Source organism: Colobus angolensis, unplaced genomic scaffold (genome assembly GCF_000951035.1).
Source record: "Colobus angolensis palliatus isolate OR3802 unplaced genomic scaffold, Cang.pa_1.0 Scaffold315, whole genome shotgun sequence".
Lineage (NCBI taxonomy): Eukaryota > Metazoa > Chordata > Mammalia > Primates > Cercopithecidae > Colobus > Colobus angolensis.
The window spans coordinates 2,088,409-2,096,085 of record NW_012116433.1 but is presented as its reverse complement, the minus strand read 5'-3'; positions in this window follow the sequence as shown (position 1 = coordinate 2,096,085).

The window sequence follows — 7,677 nt, the reverse complement described above, 5'->3', positions numbered from 1 at the left end:
GCCCGTCTCGGCCTCCCAAAGTGCTGGGATTACAGGCTTGAGCCACCGCGCCCGGCCGGAAAATTTATTTTTTAAAATATGAAAGGGCAGCTAAGAGATACAGAAGGTACACTGACAGGCATCAACATACAGCTAATAGGAATTCTAGAAGAAAAGAATAAAAGGAATGAGACAGAAGTGATGTTCAAAGAGATAATATCTGAAGTTTTCCAGTAATGAAGTTAGAATTCACTAGATATGGATACATAGAAACTTGTATTTTCACTGTGATATATCTACATGTCTACATATTACAGTGAAACCGTGAGACATCTCAGGATAAAGAAAAAAAATCTCATTGGAGAAAATAAAACAGATTATCTACAAAAAAAAGAAAACTGATGGGAGGAACATCATCAGAAACAGATGCCAGAAAACAAGGGAGGAACTCACAAAGTGCCAAGAGAAAGTTACTATCAATATAGAATTTTATACTTAGCTAAACTGTTACTCATTCAAGAGTAAGAGGAAAATATATATATGTTTTTAGGCATATAATAATTAAAAGAAATTATAGCCCATGTTCCAGGTAAAAAATTTACTGTGAATGACATCACAGTGAAAATTACAAAAGTTTAGAACTGAACCACAAAAGCACTAAATATCTAAGCAATAATGACTATTGCTATGATGTGTTGCTTCCAGCTATGAGCCAGGCATTATATCATATTAGACATTTTCCAACTAGCATATCTCTTAGCCCTCAAAGTCATGTTATTAACTAGATAGTGTTAACTCCTTTATAAGAATGAAAAAAGCTTTTGGGAGAACAAGGTAACTATACTATTATGAACTAAATGTTTGTGTCACTCAAAATTCATATGTTAAAACCCTAACTCCCAATGTGATGGTGTTAGGAGGTAAAGCCTTTGGGAGGTAATTAGGCTTAAATTAGGTCATGAGCCAGGCGCGGTGGCTCAAGCCTGTAATCCCAGCACTTTGGGAGGCCGAGACAGGCGGATCACGAGGTCAGGAGATCGAGACCATCCTGGCTAATATGGTGAAACCCCGTCTCTACTAAAAAATACAAAAAACTAGCCGGGCGAGGTGGCGAGCGCCTGTAGTCCCAGCTACTTGGGAGGCTGAGGCAGGAGAATGGCGTAAACCCGGGGGGCGGAGCTTGCAGTGAGCTGAGATCCGGCCACTGCACTCCAGCCTGGGCGACAGAGCGAGACTCCGTCTCAAAAAAAAAAAAAAAAAAAAATGAGGTCTTGAATGTGGGTCTTTCATAATGCATAATGGTGTTAGTGCCCTTATAAGAAGAGGAAGAGACTATAGAGTTTTCTCTCTCTCTCTCTCTCTCATTTGAGGATACAGCAAGAAGGTGGCTGTCTGCAAGCCAGGAAGAGAGCCCTTATCAGAACTGACCATGCTGGTACCCTGATCTCAGACTTCCAGCCTGCAAAATTGTGAGAAACAAGTAAATGTCTGTTCCTTTAGCTTCCCAGTTTAGTATTCTCTTACAGCAGTCTCAGCTAAGATGCATGCACAAAAATCTGGGTCTATATGAAGGTAAGGAGCCAATGAAGGTACAGGTGGAATTTTATTGACACTTGGGAACAATAATAGGGGGCCTGAGCCAGGTACAAACAGCTGTTTGACAGGGAGAAGGTGAACAGCATTCTAATTCAGGAGTATTTCATGCTAATGATTACTTTTCTCCTGTTTACCTTTCTCTAAGTCTAGCCCGAGCTTTCCTCATTTGAAATACAGTTGACCCTTAAACAACATGGGGTTGAACTGCTTGGGCCCACTTCTGTGCAGATTTTCTTCTGCCTCTGCCACTCCAAGACAAGACTAACCCCTCCTCTCCTGCCTCCTCAGCCTACTCAATGTAAAGGTAATGAGGGTAAAGACTTTTATGATGATCTACTTCCACCTAATGAATAGTAAATGCATTCTCTCATTTATGACTTTCATAATAACATTTTTCTTTCTCTAGCTTACTTTATTATATGAATACAGTTATAATACATATACAAATTATGGCCAGGTGTGGTGGCTCATGCCCATAATCTCGGCACTTTGGGAAACCAAGGCAAGTAGATCGCTTGAGCTCAGGAGTTTGAGACCAGCCTGGGCAACATAGTGAAACCCCATGTCCACAAAAAAATTCGCCAGGCATTGTGGCTCACACCTGTGATCCCAGCTACTCAGGAGGCTGAGACAGGAGGATCACTGAGCCCAGGAAGTCGAGGCTTCAGTGAGCTAAGATCATGCAACTGTACTCCAGCCTGGGCAACAGAGCAAGACCCTATCTCTAAATAAACAAATAAAACAAATTATATGTTAACTGACTGTGTTAATAGGGCCTCTGAACAGCCTGGCAAGTACTTTAGCAAACCTCAGAGGTGCTGTTCTGATAGGTCCCGGAACTGGCTCCCCTTTCCTTGAAGGAAAATGTACCCCTTCTCTGAAATCAAAAAAGAGAAGCACGGGGTGCTTTTCAGCAAAACTAACAACCCCCAGGACTGGAAGAAGGGATTCTTCTTGCTTCCTAACATTGACAGAATTAAGGGTAATGAGGAGACACTTCATTTCTCACTTGCACAGCCTCATGTGGAAATGAACTGAACAAAGTAAGTTTGCTGCTAAATCTTATTCTCCTGGATCTAGAATGCACTTCTCCCTATACCCTCTCCTTCTCCCCCTATCCCCAACCCCTACTTCTCCACGCCCAGTGAACTCTAAATCCTGGGCACACCTTCCCCACTCCCAGCCTGCAACCCCAGGCATCTACTAGTGATGCACCACACAGCCTCACCCTCCCCAGCCCAGCTGCTCATTTTCTCAACCACTACCCAGGCTAGCACCTGAGTTTGCAGCAGACCTTGCATAGACCATCCTGCCCGGGTGACGGCTCTCCCCAGATGTCCTCACAGAAGATGCAGCTATCTTCCTAAGTGGCCACGTGTGGACTGCATCATCTTCCGGTGCCCATGACTCCCAGTTGCTTATTACATAAAACCCAGCCTCCTTAGCAGCAGCTTGCATCTTCTTTTAGCCTCACCTCACTCCTTCCCTCCCCCATCACCGTGGTTCCTGGGCTTGCTCTCCACCCCACACACAATGCAAGGCTGCCAGCACCCTCCCTCCTCTGATAGCTGGCTTCAAACTCTGACCCCAACCCACTCCCCGCTTCTCCTTTGTGATTCCCTTGTGGCTCCTCTGACATCCCCTCCAGCGCCCCCTGCACCCACCATCTAGGTCCTCAGAGCTGTCCAGAAGCATGGACCATCTGCCTCACTCTTCTCCATGCCCCTTAATTCCATTATCGGTCCCTAATAGGAAACAGAAACTGAAAGAACCATGACTGTGCCCAGCTTGCCACTGGCCTCAGCCCACTGTGCTCAGTACCTCACCGGTGCCCAGGAGAGAAAGCTAGCAGATTCTGGCTAGCAGAAACTGCCTATCCAGTGCGACCTGGAGCCCAGGGCCTGCTTCCCGATGACAGTCTGCTGCTCAAATATCCACCTGGAAATACTCATGACAGTGAGCCACAAAGATCTGGAGCCCCCTCCCACCTTCTAGGGAAGTTCTTTCCTTCATTGCCAGAGCACTTGCTAAATGCCAGGCCCTGCACAGAGCACAGATGCGCAAAGCTAGAAAGACAGAGCCAGACTTCTTGGGATCCCCCAAGGCAGCAGGGTGGACCAGCAGGTACACAGCTGTGACTGCATGGTGGGAGGAAGGTGGCCTCTGGGAAAGTGGCTTTCAGAAGGCTGGAGGCCTGCTCTCTGGTGTGAGGTTGTGGGGGTCCATCCCACAGACCCTGACCCAACGATGGATGAACAACGTACAGTGACACAGATATTCTGCTTGTCCGTCCAGCTAAGGGTCTGGGCACCTCACAAACACCAAGGAAGGTACTGTAAAGAGTAGCAGCCGTGGCCTCGACTAGCTGGCCCTGCCGGCATTTATTCAGTACACATTAAATGACAAAGGCTTTGAGTCAACACACCTGTAGGTAATTAATCTGGCTGCCCTCCTCCCAAGGCAGCCATCCTGCCCATCAATGGTCAAAGGTTAGTCTTAGGACAACATGAGTAAACAAACTATTTAGATAAACTCCCCTATATTCCTTTGTATCTGTGCCCTAAGCTCTTAGGCTCCTGAAAAGAGAATCTGGCTGCCTTCAGCCAAACTATCTGAAGCTATGCAAAACTCCCCAGCCTTCCAAGAAGATTTGTGTCTATATCCTATAACTCCATCTGAAATATTTCTCACCAGCCTGACTGAACTCCCACATGAGGTGCCACAGTAAATGAGACACTGGGACAATAGGAAAACAAGCCTGTTGCTCCCAATCCCTTTACACAGAGAGGCCCATTTATGCTCATAGGTCAGAGCTGAGCATCTCAGGGCACCCACTGGAAAAGGAAACTAGAAAGAGCTTCCATCCTCGAGGGCTTACAGCCAAATTGACATGGAAGTCCTCAAGGGACCACACCTTCCCTCCAAGGAGCAAGGTCTCTGAGCCAAAGACCAGCCGCACCCATTCCTGCCTGAAGCTCTTTGGAAGTCTCCCAACCTCCTCGGCCTCCACTGATCTACAGCAGAAGGCTGCAGGACCACATCTCAGGGTCTTAAGTGAGAGCACAGTACACATTTGGTAAACAGCAGCTAATGGCCACTGTGGACGTGTGGTTGTGCAGGTGTCGTGGTTACTGCTGTTGTGGCTTGTGTGGTTGCTACAGTTCTGGTAGTTACTGCAGTTGTGGTGTGTGGTCAAATGGCTGTGGTTGTTGCAGCTATGGTTGTTGTGTGGTTTGTGGCAGTTGTGGTTGTGAGATTGCATGGTTGTTGCAGGTATTCTGGCTCCTTCATCACAGATGGAGGAGGAGACCAGCCACTTGGGAGGGGTGGCCTCTGAACACCAGGCACCAACTCATCACAGTAGTGCTAGGCTGTGCCCAGACAAGCAAAGAAAGGGGAGGGCAGAGAAAGGAAATTCTCTTCAGATGAGTGTATGTCAGAAAGGAAGTCCCACAGCCCTCTCTGTGGCCACAGGTGACTCCCTCACACTGCTGTGTAGGCCTCTTATCTGGAGCTGAAGCGAAGTCCAAGTGCTTGAAAACCTGAAGGTGCTCCTGCTTGCAGCACCTCCATTCCCAGGAACATGCTCCTGTGCAAGAACCCCTTATGGGCACCACCAAAAATAGACCCTGCCCCATCCCATCCCACTGCCCTAAGATGCCCAACCAAGCCCAGCAGGCAACCTGATAGGCTTGGGATGTGGGGATGATGGCCTCAGATCACACCAAAGGCCCAAGTGGAGGGTCCAGCCTGACCACCTCCTTGACCTTGGGCCCTGGAGTCAGAATAAGAGAGGGTGGGCTGGCACAGCCCTCCAGTGGGCAGGGCCTGAACATCCCCTGGCTCACCTTCACCCAGCATTCATGCAAGAGCCCCATGAGTGGATCAGAGCCATGGTAAGGCCACACAGTGTAGCCAGCACAGCAGGCAGAGACCCTCGGCCCCTGGAACCCAGGCTGGAATGTTACAACTGCCTTAGGGAACCCAGGTCCTAAGCAACATATCCCCCTCCCCTGCACCCTGTTCCTAATCATATGTTTATTGAATTTTTAAAAATATATACAGATCATATTTCATGTGACCCAGTAGTCATAATGCACAAAAGGAAATACAGTGAAATATCCCCTTCCCATAGTTTCTCTTACTCACCCAGAGACAGTTTATGAAAATACAAACAAGTATGCCCATGTATACATACAAAGGAACATGATGTAGTAAAGAGAGTGTAAATTCTGAAGCCAGACTGCCTGAGTTCAAGACATAGCACTGCCCCTCACCAGTTAGTATGTGACCTTGGACAGCTTCTTTGTGCTCCAGTTACCCTCATCCACAGAACAGGATATAATCGTGGTACCTACCTGGCAAGGGAGGTTCAACACTATATATCAGCTCTCACTGTCATGTATGTTCTTTCCCATTCTTCCCATTCTACAGAAATGATAGTACACTTCTGCACCTTATTTGTTCACTGTGAAGTGTATCTGGGAGGTTATTCCCATATCAGTACACAAAGAACTTCCTTTGAGGGCCGGGCATGGTGGCTCACTCCTGTAATCCCAATGCTTTGGGAGGCCGAGGTGGGTGGATCATGAAGTCAGGAGTTAAGACCAGCCTGGCCAACATCATGAAACCCCGTATCTACTAAAAAAAAAAAAAATACAAAAATTAGCCAGGCATGTTGGCAGGCACCTGTAATCCCAGCTACTCGGGAGGCTGAGGCAGGAGAATAGCTTGAATCCAGTAGGTGGAGGTTGCAGTAAGCTAAGATCATGCCATTGCACTGCACTCCAGCCTGGGACAGAGTGAGACTCCAGCTCAAAAAAAAAAAAAAAAAGAACTTCCTTCATTGTTTTTCTTTTTTACTTGTATTACGGATGAACTAATCTTAATTTTTTTAGAGTTGCATAGTATTACATTGCCTCAATGTACAAGAACTGATTTAGTCACTCCTTTTATGATTGACATTTAAAAGGTATCCAGTATTTTATTCTTTCAAACAATGTTGCAGTGAATAACTTGTTACATACTTCATTTTGTTCAAAAGTGACTAGGATAAATTGATAGGAGTAGAAAGCTAAACAACAGGTGTGTGCATTTGTCATTTTTGTCACCTATAAAGGCTGTACAGATTTAGTGTCCCATTGGCAACATGTAAGAGTTTCTGTTCTTCATACCTTCACCAACAGAGTATATAAACAAATTTTTAATCTTTTGTCAATTTGTCAAGCAAAAAATGATAAATGCTATCTCTGTTGTTTTATTTTACTATTTCTCTTACTATGAGAAATGTGAAGCAGCTTTGTATATGTTTGTAAAAGACTTGTGTTCCTTTTTCTATGAACTCTCTATTCATACCTTTTGCAAATTTTCTTACTACATAGTATGTCATTTTTCTTGTTGATGAAGAGAAGGTCATTATGCATTAGGAATATCAGCATAATTTTTCTGGTTTGACATTACTCTTCTGAATTGACTTTTGTTCTTTTTCCCAGGCACAACTTTAATGTAATAGAAGTTATTGTTTTTTCTCTATGGCTTCTGTTTTTAGTGTCATACTCTGGAAGTTCTTCCCTGTTCCAACATGGTCATTGGATCCTTTTTTACTCTCCCGAACTTATTTCTATCATTTTTCTTAAATCACTGACTTCTCCTGGTATATATCCTGATATAAGAAGTGAGGTCTGAATCCAACTTAATTTTTTTCCAGATGGCTACCCAGTTGTCCCAACACCATTTATTGAATAATTCATTTCTTTTCCCTGAATAATTTGAAATGCCATCGTTATCAGAAGCTAAACTTCCAATAAGTTTTGGTCTATTTCTGGACTTCTTATCTCGTTCCAACTTCAAGATGTCCTACACTATTTTATTTATTGTAGGTTTATAATATGCATTACAGTATATCTTGTAGGGTTCATTTCCCATTGATTTTTATTCCTTCTTTTTTCATATGAACTGTTAGGTATCTTGGAATTTTTTTTTTATACTTTATGTTCTAGGGTACATGTGTACAATGTGCAGGTTTGTTACATATGTATACATGTGCCATGTTGGTGTGCTGCACCCATTAACTCGTCATTTACATTAGGTATATCTCCTAAT